The following is a 16,131-nucleotide window of genomic DNA, read 5'->3' as shown; positions in this document are numbered from 1 at the left end:
GTCTAGTGTTTCTTAAATGTAACCACGTTTATTGTTTATTTTTGCCTGAGGAATCCAATTGAAATTTCAACGTTTAGAAAGGTGGAAGTCTGATATAAACATGAAGGTATCTTCTTGAGACAGCCACCATAATGCTCTGAAATACAATATTGAAAATACTTTTAAAATTTGCAAGCTCACTAAGTGAACTTAATTATTAAGAATAAAATAAGGGACATAAAAGTTGATTAAATAAAGGGAAACTATATACTTATTTGCTTGCATGTGCATAGATTATTTCAGAAGAATACCGCAAAACAGGTAATATGGTTGCCTGTGAGGAGAGCTGGGTGCTGGGGAATAGGCAGATGGGAGGGACACATTTCACAAAATACTGTTTTGTAACTGTAATGTTTAACCCATTTGAATGTAATACGTAAAAATTGAGAAACATCACATATGCTTTGTTTGATATTTTTCCTTCATAGAAATTTATCTCAATGATGCTAAAAATATGTCCTGGTGAATATTCTGGCTTTTCAGTAGTAGAAGTTAACAATTTTAAGAAGCATTTTATTTACATAAAATAGAAGATTGGCAATAATTTAGTATGTGGTCTTTATTTTCTAAAGAAACAGGATCATATTATACATGCTATTTGCCACTTATCCTTTTCACTTAATTTATTGTTATCTTGAGATGAATAAATCTACCTTGTTATTTTTAACAACTTCATAGTATATAATATGGAGGCACTATATTTATCCATTCTCCTATTGAACATTTTGGCAGTTTCCAGTGTTTTACAAACAATGCTAGATAAATATTGTTTATTGTTGAGAAATTCTCAAATACAGCTTTGGGCACTCATGCAAGTATTTCTGTAAGTGACATCTGGAATTGAAATTGTTGGGTCAACATGAATGTGCATTTAAAATTGTAATAAACAAATTTCCATACTAGTTTGTGCTGCTGCCAGCGTGTGTGAGTGGGCCTTGCCAGTATGGGGGATTCTGTCCATTTTATGTCTTTGCTAACCATAGATTAAAAAGTGATATCTATTGTTTTAATTTGAGTTTCTTTAATAGTGTGGGTCAGCATTTTAAAAATGTTTATCTTATCTTCTTCTGTCAAGACCAAATAATAATGGTCTTGTTATTTGACCATTTTTTCTGAGATGTAACTGCACTATTTTAATGACATAATAGCACTTTTACATTAGGGATATTAGGTGTTAGTCACGTGTTACAATTATTTTCTCTAGTGTATTTAGCTTTTCATTTTGTGTGTGTGTAAACATATATATATAGTTTTCATTGTGTGTGTGTGTGTAAACATATATATATATATATATATATATATATATATATATATATAAGTTTTTTTGGTGGGGCCATATAAAAGGTTTTAATTTTTATGTAGATAACTTTTGACTTTTCTTTTTTGGCTTTTGCATTTCCCTCCTTTTCCCCTCACCCTTCTCTTTTGTTATGTTTAGAAAGCCTTCACCAATCCAACATTATAAATGTAGTCCCCCCAGGTTTTTTAATAGTACTTTCATGATTCCATTTTTTACATTTAAATTTTTGATCCACCTGGAATTTATTTTGTTAAGGGCTGAGAATTATTTGTAAGTAACTGAACTTTCTTTTTCTCCAAATGGCGAGCTAATTTGTCTAACACTTTTAATACTTTATTTTTCCTGACTACTGTGAAATGCCACTTCTATTGTATACTAAATTTCCATTGAAACACATTTTAATGTCTGGGAGGCTTAGTTCCCCTCATTGCTCCTCCTTTTTACAATTTTCCTGTCATTTGCTAGTATGTTTCCTTTTCCAGATGAACATAAGAATATTTCTGGCAGATTCCCCCCAAATCCTACTGTGATATTTATTGTGATTGCAGTGCTTTTATATATCAGTCAGTTTGGAGAGAATTAAAATGCTTAAACGATGTTGATCTTCTACTCATGAACAAGGTATATTGTGCATGTAACTGTATATTCACTTTCTTTATTGTGTTTTAAACTTTTTTAAAAAAAACTAGACCTTGATTTTAGGGATGGGTGATGTAAGCTCTAACAGCTGACTTTATTTTTTATTTGAGCGCCTGTCAGGCACTGTGCTAAACTCTCTACGAATGTTGTCATATTTTAATCCTCACAGCAACTCTATTTTACGGATGATTTGATCACATTCACAGTTTTGAACAATCATTTGGGTGCTAATATGAGGGATGGATTCTTAGAAAGCTTTTATGATGTGAGATGAGATTAGTAAGGGATAAGGCCTAAACAGTAGAAATGGAGAGATAGGAAATACAAAAATAATAAACCTGGAATCTGCAGGTTATGGTGACTGAATGCAGAAGTCCGGGAGAAGGAGCCATAGCCAATATTCTTCCTGGTCTGAGCAATAGGATGGTTGGGGATGCCTTTCCAGAGATGGGGAGCCCAGAAAGAGGAGGAAGAGGAGGCTGTGTTGGGGCCAGAATTGGGGAATGGAGAAGATAGTCCAGTTTTGGATGTGTAGAATAACTTTAAAAAAAAAAAAAAAAAAAAAAAAAAAAAGGAAAGAAGGGCCGGCCCAGTGGCTCAGGTGGTTGGAGTGCCATGCTTCTAACTTTGAGGTTGCCAGTTCGATTCCCACATGGGCCAGTGGGCTATGCCTTCTATAGCTAAGATTGTGAACAACAGATCTCCCTGGAGCTGGGCTGCGGTAGCAGCCGGAGGTAGGTGTGAGATGCTGGGAGCTGCCTTGGCTGCCCTGAGTGGCAACAACCTGCGACCAACGGCCTCAGCGGGGGGGAGTCCAAGGCTCACAATACCAGCATGGGCCAGGGAGCTGTGTCCTACACAACTAGACTGAGAAACAACGGCTTGAAACAGATTCGGGGTAGCGGGGAGGTAGAAGAAGGGGGGAAAAAGGGTAAGAAACATTTTACTACAAAGCACAAAATGGAGAGTAAATTGTAGTTAAAATAGTAAAATAGTTAAAATAGTAATAGTAAAAAGCTATTTTATGCTTGTATAAATTAAATTTCTTGCAACATTTAGGTTTTAATTGACTGTGGGGCCTATTGGGGCTGGAAATTTTTTTGTGTCACCAATTTGTTCTGGTTTGCTTATCTCTGTGATTATATACAGTTTCAGTTTTATGAGCTGTTCTCCCTTCCAACCCCCACTCCTCGTTATTTTTTAAACAAACTTTTAATTTTAGAATAGTTTTAGATGTACAAAAACATTGCAAGGGTAGTATAGAGAGTTCCTGTATATCTGGCAGCCAGGTTTCCCTATTGTTAATATCTTACATTAAAATGGTACTAATGAACCAATGTTGGTACAGTGTTATTATTAACGAGAGTCCATTCTTTATTTGAATTTCTTTAGATTTTACTTGCTGTCCATTTTCTGTCCCAAGACCCCATCTAGGATACCACATTATTTTAGTTGTCATGTTTCCTTAGGCTTCTCCTGACACAATTCCTCAGATTTTCCTTACTTTTGATAAAGCTTTGACAGTTTTAAGGAATACTGGCCAGGTATTTTTGTAGCCTGTCCTTCACTTTGAGTTTGTTTAATATTTATCTCATGGTTTTAGTGGGTTTTGGGGGAGGAAGACCACTGAGGTCAAGTGCTAGTTTCATCGTATCATATCCAGGGAATATACTATGAAGATGACTTATCACTATGGGTGTTGACCTTGATCACTTGGCTGAGGTAGTGTTTGTCAGGTTTCTCCCTTGTGAAATTACTCCTTCCCTCTCTTTTTCTATACTGTACCCTTTAAAGGGAAGTCTTATTCCTCCTGATGTCATCGGCACGAAGGCATGGTGTGGCATGGAATGTTAGTTGAACTGAACTGGGTCCCTGGTATTTTGTGAGTCTCACAAAAGTTCTGCCAGATAATTTTCTCTATTTTATCAATAGGAAAATAAAAATTAGAGAATCTGAATAACTTTCCCAAAGTCATACAGTGAGTCGTCACATTGGAATTTGAACCCAGTCTTTCTGAATGCAAAGCCTGCGATCTTTGCCCACACCAGTTGGCTTTACAGAAGGTTGTAATTACTTTGGCCATCTTTCCTAACTACTTGTACTGCAAAAGTGTCCATAGATAATGTGGTTAAGTCCTTCGTTATATGGGAATTTAATACCTTAATTCATCTTTTCAATCTAAAGTTACACTTTAGAACTCTCAGCCTCCAATTGAGCAGACCACTGTGCCCTGCATTGCTCGATCCAATTTTAATGGAATATCTTCTTTTTAATTCCCTATAGAATTGTTAAAGGTAGGTTACAGCAGGGCCTTACTAGGACAATGGGTACCAGTTAGGATGCCATTACAGTAGTACAGAATTGGCTATGTGATTTGTGAGACAGTGCAAAATGAAAACAGGGCCCCTTGTTCAAAAATTATTAAGAATTTCAAGACACTGACAGCAGAGCGTTAAACCAAGCATGGAGCCCTTCTGAGCATGAGACCCTGTGTGACTGCACAACTCACAACTCCATGGAGTTGGCGCTGCAGTAGAAGTAGTAGGGGAAAAAGGCCAATATTAAAGCAGTGGAAGTGGGAATGGAGAATAGAGGGTGGTAACATAAGATATTATTAAAGAGGTAAACTTGCAGGGATTGATTGATGATTAGATGTGATGGGTGAGTGGGCAGATAAAATATGGAATGTAAAGTTTCTGATTGGGTGAGGCCATTTTACTGACACAGGAAATCAAAGAGGACCAGATTGGCCTTGAGGGGAAAATGATGAATTTAGTTTTAAACATATTCACATCCAATTGTAGACACTCAGGAAGCACTTGGGTATACAAGTAGCCGTAGAAAAAGAGCTGGGGGACACACTCCAAACCGATAGTACTACGTACTTATTTCTGAGGTTGGTAATTAGTTGGGGACTTTAACATTTTAAAGAAAGTATTCATGTATTTCTTGTATAATGATGAAAGATTTTTATTAATGAAAAGTCACAAAATATTGTATTTGTAAGAGAAATAGAGTCAATCTGAAACGAAAAGTTTCAAAAAGTTTATAATAAAAAGAAAGGCATTTATTATAGAAATAGATTTTCAGCCACGTATTTTGTTGCCAGTACCACAGTCCACGTGATTTAAAATAGGTTCTTAGTTTACTGCTTTTTAATTTTTTTGAACGCCCACAATCTATTCCTTTCTCTACAGCTTTAAAAACTACGTTAAACTTTTACCTTGTAGCTGTATGTTTTTTTATAACTGGCATGTGAGCATTTTCTTTTTTTATTAGTATATTTTATAACTTTCTATTAACCTGTGTACTTTTTCTTGGGGGAGGTGATTGGGCAGTAGGGAAAGCCTCAAGGTGGAAGTCAGAAGCTCAAGTTTAAGTTCTGCCTCTGCCTCTTAGTGATCTTGGGAAAATTGCCCAGGTTGAGCATTGTTTCCTTATTGGTAAAATGGAGATGCCATTACCCTTATTAGGGATGTGAGAATTAAATGAGACTATAAGTGAAAGCTCTTTGTAAAGTCTAAATTTTATAAACTCAGACCCTTTAGCTCTGCACCTCGGGCCTTTCTTAGCGAGCCCCCCACCTCCATCACAGGTTTATTTCCCAACAGCTTACCTTCTCAAAGTCGTTTTTTTTTTTTTTTGCCATCCCCAGAAAATGCCTTTTATTTCCTGCCTCAATTTTGCTCTGATTCATTTATTTAATCAACAAATGTTTATTGAGCACCTCACCTTACTCAAGTCTTCTGTTCAAATATCACCTTCTCAGTGAGGCCTACAATGTGTATTCTGAGTTGCGATCTGCTGCTTCAGGCACTCCCAATTTCTCTTCACCTGCTCTATTTTTCTTTTCTCTATTGCCCCTGTGACAGAACACAATATTTACCCATTGTCTCTTCTCACACCCCTTCCCAATAGAATTTGAATGTCATTTGGGCAGGGATCTTTATTTTGTTTTCTGATGTCTCCCAGGCTTCTAGAACACTGGTACCAAGTCGGTACTGAACCAGAGATACTTATTGAATGGATGAATGAATATACATTGTGCCAGACTTGTAGCCGGACTCTGTGTATATAGTTGTGAAAAGGAAGAGCTGGTTTCTGCCCTCATGGAACATCCAGCCGAGCATTATAGTCTGGTGGTTTTTCTGCCTGCCTGGGCAGCCCTCCTCTGGGAAATGTCAGAGTGACTAATGGCTGAGTTTAGAGTAGCCTTTCCTCTTAACAGTGAACAACTTTCAGATAATTTTGCTTTTAAGTTAAAAAAAATTCTAATAGAAGGGGAGAGTGATGCATTCCATTTAGTTACTGTAAGTTAAAAGTCAACAATTTGCCCTAATGCAAAGATAGGATGAAAGTATTCCCTTTAAAGTCCCAGGCCTTGCAGGTAGCTGAAAGAGGTCATGGGGAGTATATCTGGTTTAATTTCTCCCTCCCTCCCTCTTTTTTTCCCTCTCTCCCTCCCTCTCTCCTTCCCTTCCTCCTTCCTTTCCTGCCTTCATTTGAAGGAAGATAGTTGTAATTTTCCCTACTGTTGAAGAATGAGAGAATGCACAGTAAACACATTTATTGCTGTCTTTTTGTAAATTGAGAAATGCTTCATCCCTGAGATCATGACCTATTTCTTGAGGTCTCTATATGCAGTTTGTCAATATGACTTTTGATATCACTAGAACTCTTTTTTAAGACAAGTAAAAGGAACTTAAATTGAGTGTATTTAAAAATAATCTGCTGATCCAGCACACTTAAAATAGTATGTCAGCAAGTATTCATTCTCTCACGCTGTTCTCACGCAGGCAACCACACAATCCAGAGAAATTCCACGGCTGGGAATACACCTGCAAGATGCAATGAAGAATTAAAGCAGAACGTCGCACAGGTATGCAACTGAACTAAATGATTTTTAATATCTCTTCCAAATCTGAGACTCTTGACCTAGATAATTTAAATTCCTGAATCCTCTTTGCTGTCATTCATTTGAATAATTCAGTTGATAACATTTTGTTTATATATATTTTCTAGATTATTAGATGATTATTATTTTAAATCTTTACCTCATTTTGCTATTAAGTATCTTCTAAATTAAATTTGATAATCTATCTGAATTGCTTTCTCTGCACAGAAATTCTAATATAGATATGAATTGTTTTGCCTCATGATCTTTTGTCAGAAAAAACATTTTTTAAAAAAATTTATTGGGTGACAATTGTTAGTAAAATTGCATAGATTTCAGGTGTACAATTCTGTATTACATCACCTATAAATCCCATTCTGTGTTCACCATCCAGAGTCAGTTCTCTTTCCATCACCATATATTTGATCCCCCTACTCTCATCTTCCACCCCCCACCCCCTTACCCTCTGGTAACCACTAAACTATTGTCTGTGTTTATGAGTTTTTGTTTCTCATTTGTTTGTCTTGTTCTTTTGTTGTTTTTGGTTTATATACCACATATCAGTGAAATCATAGGGTTCTCCGCTTTCTCTGTCTGGCTTATTTTGCTTAGCGTTATACTCTCAAGATCCAGAAAAAAAATTTGATGAAAGGAACTCTTGCGGAAGTAGCCTCAATTTGTTGTAAATAATTTCTATGGTGTTTCATAAACCCATGATATGATACGAGACTTTTTAAATTAAAGTTTATTGGGGTGACAATTGTTAGCAAAGTTATGTAGATTTCAGGTGTACAATTCTGTAATATATCATCTATATATCACATTGTGTGTTCACCACCCAGAGTCAGTTCTCTTTCCATCACCATGTATTTGATCCCTTTTATTCTCATCTACCACACCCCGACCCCCTTACCCTCTGGTAACCACTAAACTATTGTCTGTATCTACTATTGTCTGTATCTATGGCAAGACTTTGTTGCACTTGGCAACAATTTAATTTTGTTTAACCATCGTTGTGTTGTGAATATAACTCTAAAACATCCTCAATATAAAAGAACATAACAAAAGAAAAATTCAACTCAAAAAATGACCCCTAATGCAAGTTCTTCTCTAATGCTTCTGACTAATTTATAAGCTCTCTGGGTGCCTACATCACCCTTTGGATATATTTCTATCATAGTATTTATGTACATATGTATTATAAACATTGATCGTGAAACCTTCTTCCAGAAAGGTTTCATAGCCATTTCCAAAGATAAAAGAAAAACCTAAAAAACAACAAAAAATCACACACACACACCAAGATCCATAAATTAAAAGTGCACAGAATGAAGAAATAGGAACATGATAGAGACAAAATGGAGCCAGTGACAAAGCTAAAAATGAATATGGGAATGACCTGCACATTTGCTACAGCTGGGCCATGAATTTGTCTCTAAGCTGACAGCCTCATTGGTCCTACAGTTCATGGTGTCCATAGATAAAAACAAACCTGTTACTCTGGAGAAGCAAAACTATTCCTAGAACTGTGATCAGATTGGACTGTCTCCCAAGGATGCTCATAAAGAGAACATTGTGTTATATGAGCAGCAGTGTCCTTGGTGGCATCCCTGATAAGGTGACCAGTTCGCAAGGATGACTCTTACCACCTGATGATGGCACACCACAAAGCAATTCAGTGGGTGAAGCACTGCTCCTGAGGTTGAGGCCCATCTCGGTGATCGTGGTTCACAATGTTTTATCTCCCGCACCTAGAACAATTAGGGGCATATAGCAGGTGCCAAGAAGTATTTTTTTTAAGAAGTAATTTTGACTAAATGTAATGGGGAAGACCAGCTCAAAGATTCCCTCTAGAGAGGACCCCATGATTACCAAAACTTAAAATCCTGCTCCCCGACTCTGCCCGCTTTGTAGCTATCAAGCAATACAGTTATGAAATATGTCTTCTACTGTTAGGTTAAACCACCTTTTCAATATTTTAATGTTAAAGTTCTCATGTCTTCTCCAAATATGAGAGTGAGGCCAGAGGCCTTTGCACGTGTGTACGCACACCTGTCGTTGTTGGTGGTGTTGGGTTAAGAAAGTACTGTACTCATCAAACGGGAAGGCCGGTTTGCAGGTCACCCTGAGAGTACTGTTGGTTTAGATCCAGACTCCTACATCTCTGTCCTTCAGAGCAGAGGCAGGGCTGGCGATGGTGCCACGTGGGCCTTTTACCATGGGTCTCTTTGCTGAGCATCGAGAAGCCCCAGGCACAGGTCATAATAGCACTGGCATTAAAAGAGACTCAGTTCTGAGCTAGCAGCTACTGACTCAGGCCTCCTTACAGTCCTGTGAGCAGGACTGGAGTTGAGTTGAGCTCATAGATCAGGGTTCAGTCATTTTAGCTGGCAGAGTTAGAGGCTTGGGGGTAGGGCCTTGTACAAGGGTCTTTCTTCTGGTGGATATCACCACCTCTCCACCCTGAAGGTCACCTTCCTGTCGTCACTGACATTAGAAAGATGTTTCGGAGCAGAAACGAGGTCCCTATGTTCAGCTTTCTACCTGCATAGTCACAGTGATGTCTTTGTCATGAGGCACATGCTTTGTCTTCTGGTGTGTAACTTAACCTTGTTCTCGTTTCCACAGCTATGGTACTGTCAGACCTAGGACAGGAAACTGGGAGCGGGAGTGTAGTGGTTAAGAATATCCATTTTGACTGAGGCCTGCGCAGGTCCCAGCCTGTCTGAGGTTTGGGGTTGCTATCCGCCTCATAAAGCAAAGTTGGGGGTTTGTCCTCTCCTCTTAAAAACCCTGCTACGTAGTTGTCTTTGGCATCTTCCAGAAACAGAAGGGTGGAGATTGAGGCCTCGTGAGTTTGGGTTTTCAGTTGAGGTAGAGAGAGAAGACAGTGGTTATAACCAGAAAATCCAGTGTAGTTACCTCCAGAACTTGGCACTGTTAACTCAGCCTGGGCTTCTAGACAGTCACAGAAGTGGATTCCTTAATAATAAAAAAAGAATAATATAGTTAAAAAAAAGAATATGGATTCTGGAAACTGACTCCCTGGGTTTAAATCCTATTCCTGCAACAAACAAGTTACCTGTCCTTTCTGTGCCACAGTCTTCTCATCTGTAAAAGGGATGAATAATAGTATCTAGCTCATATGGTTATTGTGAAGACTAAATGAGTTATACATACAAAGTGCTTAGAACAGTGTGTACATATAGTAGACATTATGTAAGTGTTTGCTAATAATAATAATGGGCATAAGAATTACTTTCCTATTCCAACAGAGGAACTGATATACCTATTAAGTCAACATAATCTTGATTTACTAAAATATTAATTGAGTGCCTACTGTTTGCTAGGGTCTTTTCTAAGTCAATGAAACAATGTTGACCACGGCAGACATAATTCCTTCCCTTATGGAGCTTACAGATGAATGGAGGCATAGACATTAAATAATAATTAAATAATAATTATGCAAATATATAAAGCAGCTCTCTTATTAGGGAAATTGACCCTTGATCCAAAGTTCAGACATTTCAGTGTTAAGAACCAGTAGGAACGGTGCCTGTTTCTTTTCTTTTCTTTCTTTTTTTTTTTAAAGAGTATTCTTAAAAAAATAAAAATAAAAAATAAATAAAAGAGTATTCTTGTATTCTTGTTATCTAATACTATGTGACAAACTACCCCGAAACTTGGTGGGTTAAAGTAACAATAGTCATTTGCTCGAAATTCTGCAGTTAGGGCAAAGCTTAGCAGGGATAGTTCATCTTAGTTCTGTGTGGTGGCTGCTGGGATGGCTCATCTAGGGCTGGAGGATCCTTCCAAGCGGGATCACTCACATGCTGTCTGTTGGCTGGGAGCTCAGCTGGGAATGTTAGCCAGGACCGCTGTTCTCCTTCATGTGATCTCTTCGCGTGAAGTTGGACTTCTCACAGCATGGCAGTGGGGTTCTGGAGAGGAACCTATCCAGGGGGATAGGCCACAATGTGTAAACACTTGTTAAGACTGTGCACATCATACTTGTTAGTGTCCCATTGGCCAAAGCCAGTGCTTTGGCCTAGTCTAGGGTCAGTGTAGTGTGTGTGTGTGTGTGTGTGTGTGTGTGTGTGTGTGTGTGTGTCTATACAAGGGTGAGAATTCTGAGAAGTGAGAATCAATAGGGTTTAGGAAAGTAAAGACTACCATAGAGAGAAAGGCTAAATCTACATTTTCTAAAAACTTTTTTCTTTCTTTTTCTCCTCAATTGCATTTGCCATATTCCCTATATCTGAGACATCAGGGAAAAGTCACATAGGTGGGAAGTGAGTTTTTTTTTTTCTGTATCAAAAGCCCTTGGGAGAGGTTAAAAACTTTTGTTACAGGCCATATAATTTAGAATGATATTATTCTATGAATAGATGTTTTACTCTAGTTGAAAGTATTTAAAGAAAGAAAGAGTAAATTTAGTTAAACTGTTATTTTGACATGCAGAGCTGGAGCTTTGCTAGTGAAAGTGACAGGTAGGAGGGTCCAGAGTTGTCTGAATAGTGTAAAAGTGTAGACATACAAATTTGTTGTTAAGAGGAGGTGAATCATGGTCAGGAAAATGCCACTGGGCATCCAGTCTGAAGTATAATGAGAAAGATGTGTAAGAAAGAGCAGCTAAGTCAAGATCTGAAGGATTGGTAGGAAGGATACTGACATGTTCAAGAGAGTAAAATCGTGTAAGTATGTGAAAGGTGAATAAATGCTGGAGCTGTGCAGCCCAGATTGAACATTCCTTAAAGGGAGAGGCTGTGTATGGTGGGTTGAATTTAACACCTAGCTCACTGTCTTAATACAGAGGAGGCACTCTTGGTGGTTGTTGAATGGATATAGACATCAGGTTTGAAGAAATTGCAGAGTTGTAAACCATTCCCTCTCTTTGAGACCGTGGTGCCATAAATTAATTAGAATGATCCTTTTGGAAATATGTCATTTTGGGATGGTCGGAGGCAGCAGTGTTCAAAAAGAAAACGTCATTCCTTTGATTAAAATTATTTGATGGTTTCCCGTCTCACCTAGATATCCACATGACTTCATTCTTCCTTTAGGTCTGTGCTCAAAAAAGGCCTTCCATAATACACAAAATATCCTCATCACTTTCTATCCTGTTTTTTCTTTATAGCATTTATCCCCACATAACCTGCATATTTCTTTGTTTATAGTCTGCCTCTCCCCACTAGATTGTAAGCTCCTTGAGAGCAGGAACTTTGTTTTGTTCACTGTGGTAGCCCCAGTGCCAAAAACAGTGCTTGACATGTAGAAGGTTTTCAAAAATACTTGTTGAATGAATGAATAAATGTACTAGCCAATGGAGAGTTAGAGCTTCTCTGCGTTCATTGGCTCGAGGCCAAGACACTGGAGAATATGGGATGCAAGTATCCATGTGGACTCCTATAGCCATGTCCCTCGTACCAGATCAGTGGGAAGAGCTGATAGTGCCAAGAGCCCAGGCCTTCCTGTTCTGGGAGTTACATTAACTATTAATATCTGTAATTGTGAGGTTCAGGGCCTGGAGTTTGGGAATAGTACCGAGATTAATCAGGGGAATTACATGGTCATATTTGTGTTTTGAAATATTTTCTCTAGTTGTAGTGTGAATGGGTTGGAAGAGGCAAGAGTGAATAAGGGAGAAAATAAGAAGATTCTAGAGGAAATAGCATGAACGTCAAGGAATGCAATACAGTATTGCAGTTGGGCCAGGGCTTAGCAGGGATAGCTAATTTATCGCTCTACAGTATTGGGGAGGAGGAGGTTGAAGGATAAGAAGTTCAGTATTGCTGATACAAAGCTGGGAATGAAGAGATTGTAGGAGGTAAGGCAGGATAAGGTAGATGGGTTTCCTGTGACTTCTTTTTATTATGTTTATAAGAAATTTCAGGGCAGCCGGATGGCTCAATTGGTTAGAGCATAAGCTCTCAACAACAAGGTTATTGGTTTGATTCCCACATGGGATGGTGGGCTGTGTCCCCCCACAACTAGATTGAAAACCGTGATGGGACTGGGGGCTGACCTGTGCCCTCCACAACTAGATTGAAGGACAATGACTTGACTTGGAGCTGATGGGTCCTGGAAAAAACACACTGTTCTCCAATAAAAAAAAAAAATTTTCAGGAGACACTACCACAACTTCCATGATTTACACAGTACGAAGTGCTGAATTGAAATAAAAGTTCTAACTTGAACCATCAATGATACGAATGTCAGCAGTTGGGATTATAGTGACTTTCCCCTTGAGAGAGTTAAGCTACATAATCAACTTCTTCTTCTAGTAGGAGAAGTTAACCAGTCCTAAAAGAGGAGTTGAAAACAATAAAGTGTAAATTACAGGTGGAAGATTTTAAAGTAAATCCTAGGGTATAGTTAATGGATACTTTAGCATGTTTACATGTTTACACTTTTTTACTGGTGTGCCAATTATAGGTGTGACTACCAAGAATTTGAAAAGATTATCATTTAAAAATTTAAATCAGTAATTACATATTTATTTCATCATAAAACCTAATGTCAAAAAGATAATATTCACAGAAACATGCTCAAGTTTCTCATGAAAAATTTAAGCATATTTTATTTGAATGTTTAATATTGTTTTTCCAAATACTCTAATTTTTATTTTTTTTATCATATAATTATAAAGAAAATGTAATGACTTTTTTTTCCACCAAGCTCTTTATAGCCCTTAAGTTTACCCCAGTGTGCTCAGCAAATAGGATTTCACCTTTGTGCCATGGCATTAAAAAGTTGGGAAGCCGTAGGAGTTATTAAGTTATCTAAAAAGAGAAATAAAATGGTATCATGAGAAAATTATCAGGAGTGTTTGGTTGGATTCCCCCAGAAGCAGACACTGAGGCAAGGATTTGAATACAAATCATTTGTTTAGGAGATGATCCCAAGACGTGCCACTCGGGAAGTGGAGAAGTGAGACAGGGATGGGAAGGAAGCCAGTGCGCAGGTTACTACTTGGGGCACCTGGGGCTTAGTCTTGCTGGAGAGCCTCTGGGAAACAGTGTAGTACCTGCTTCAAAGTTGTTTCACCCCAGGCGTGAGGAAACGAATTTACCCATCACTTCTTTATATCACTTCACTACTGTTCCGAGGGGCCTAAAGTGCCTCACTCTGGGCTGTCTGTAGTCAGAGAAGGCTCTTGGGGCCAGAGGAAGCTTACAAGTAAAGTTGCAGGTGTTTGCAGTGAGAAGTTTTCATATATATGAAACATGCAGCTAAATTTATAGCTCACTAGCGTTTGGTCCCATCCCCACTAAGTAACTTTTATCATGTGGCATCTGACCAAGGTCGTCCTACAGAGAAGATTATATCTTGATGCTGCCTCCAAAATATCTCTTGAATCAGACCACCTCTCTCCTCTTATCTTGGCTGCCAACATCCTTGGCATTACCTCAGTAGACTCCTAACTGCTCTGAACTTTTCTGTTTTTGCCCTTCCCACAATCCATTCTTCCTCACAGCAGCCACAGTTACCTTCCTAAAATAAAAATCGAATAAATGTTATTTCCTGGCTAACTCTTCAGGGGTTTTTCTTTGAATATAGGATGAACCCACATACAGTTCCTAAATGCTCAGATATCACCATTTTCCTTTCACTATCTACTCTTCAGCTCCACTGAACTGCTGTTACATTTGAAAGAATATGGTAAAGGTCCTGATGTAGGGCTTTTGTACATGCTCTTTCCTCAGCCTAAATCATAGACTCAGAATGTTCTTCTAGCAAGTCTTCACTTTGTTTCCTTTTCATTTTTCTGGAATCTGATTATTTCCTTTCTTCAGTTAGGTCTTTCCTGATACCGTACCCACCTCCCTCCTGGCCTGTCCTCCTCCCACCAATCACCCTCCCCCCACCCCGAAAAAATGAAATGAAATTCCCTAGCTATACTATCTCCCAGAACTCTATATTTTTCCTTTTGAGCAAATCTCTGGACTAGGCCACAGCAGCCTCCTCCGGTTGTCTGGCTCCAGCTGCCTTTCCCTTGGGCCAGAAGGCTCAAAGTAGCAAAGAAAGAAGGGCCTTTCTCAGTGAAAGGAGGCCACACAGGTATATATAAATGCGTGAACAGAGACAGTGGCAAACTGGAGAGCACATGGCAGCCACTCACAGTTCCAGCTATTTGTTACCAGAATTTGCTGGATTTAGTGACCCCCCTCCCCAAAAGACCAAGAATCCTGATTTCCATGCAAGATCTTTTAATTTCTAGTTGTTGGGTGTAAAAAATTAAATGCTCCCCTGAGCAGAATAGCCAAAACAATCTTGAAAATGAAAGAAGTTGGAGGTCTCACACCTCCTGATTTCAAAAGTTATACAAAGCTACAGTAATCAAAACAGGGTAGTACTGTCAATAAAGACAGACATACAGACCAATAGAATAGAATAGAGATCCCTGAAATGAACCCTTGCATGTATGGTCAAATGATTTTCAACAAAGATTCCAAGACCATTCAATGGGGAAAGGACAGTGCTTTCAACAAGTGGTGTTTGGAAAACTGGCTATTCACATGCAAAAAGACAAAGTTGGACCCTTACCTTACACCATGTGAAAAAGGAACTCAAAATGGATCGAAGACCTAAATGTAGGACCTAAAACTATGCAATGTTGGGGAAAAGCTTCCACTGATTTCTTAGATATGATGATACCAAAAGCACAGGCAGCAAAAGTAGGTAAGTTGGACTACATCAAAATTAAAACTTATGTGCATTCAACGTCACAATCTACAGAGTCAGAAGGCAACTTACAAAATGGGAAAGATATCTGCAAATCATATATCTGATAAGAGGTTAATATCCATAGTTTAAAAAGAACTACAATGCAACAACACAAAATAACCCAATTAAAAAATGGGCAAAGGATTAGAATAGACATTTTTCCAAGGAAGATATACAAATGGCTAACAAACATATGAAAAGATGCTCATCACTAACCATTAGAGAAGTGCAAATCAAAGTCATAATGAGCTATCACCTCACACCCATTAAGCTGACTGCTATTAAGAAAAATACCCCAAACCAGAAAATAATAAGTGTTGTCGAGGATGTGGATAAATTGGAACTTTTGTGCCCTGTTGGTGGGAATGTAAAACAGTGTAGCTGCTATGGAAAACAGTAGGTAGTTTCTTAAAATATTAAAAATAGAATTATGACCCAGCAATCCCACTTTTGAGTACACATTCAAAATAATTGAAGGCAGAATCTCGGGATATTTGTACAACCATGTTCATAGCAACATTATTCCTATAGC

General features: G+C 38.2%; 1 protein-coding gene across 4 annotated transcripts in view; it reads left to right on the top strand.

Annotated features, from left to right (window-relative positions):
* APTX (aprataxin) overlaps window positions 1-16,131 on the top strand; it is a 51,543-nt gene that overhangs the window by 1,869 nt on the left and 33,543 nt on the right. For 3 of the 4 annotated variants that reach the window (XM_081065426.1, XM_081065422.1, XM_081065423.1), the window contains one exon: window positions 6,775-6,857. The gene's annotated coding sequence lies outside the window, so the exon portion shown is untranslated. Of the gene's footprint in view, window positions 1-6,774; window positions 6,858-16,131 lie in introns of those variants that run through there. The other variant, XM_081065425.1, reaches the window with a different exon arrangement.

Source organism: Rhinolophus hipposideros (genome assembly GCF_964194185.1).
Source record: "Rhinolophus hipposideros genome assembly, chromosome: 11".
Classification (NCBI taxonomy): Eukaryota; Metazoa; Chordata; class Mammalia; order Chiroptera; family Rhinolophidae; genus Rhinolophus; species Rhinolophus hipposideros.
This window is presented reverse-complemented; position numbering and strand designations above follow the sequence as displayed.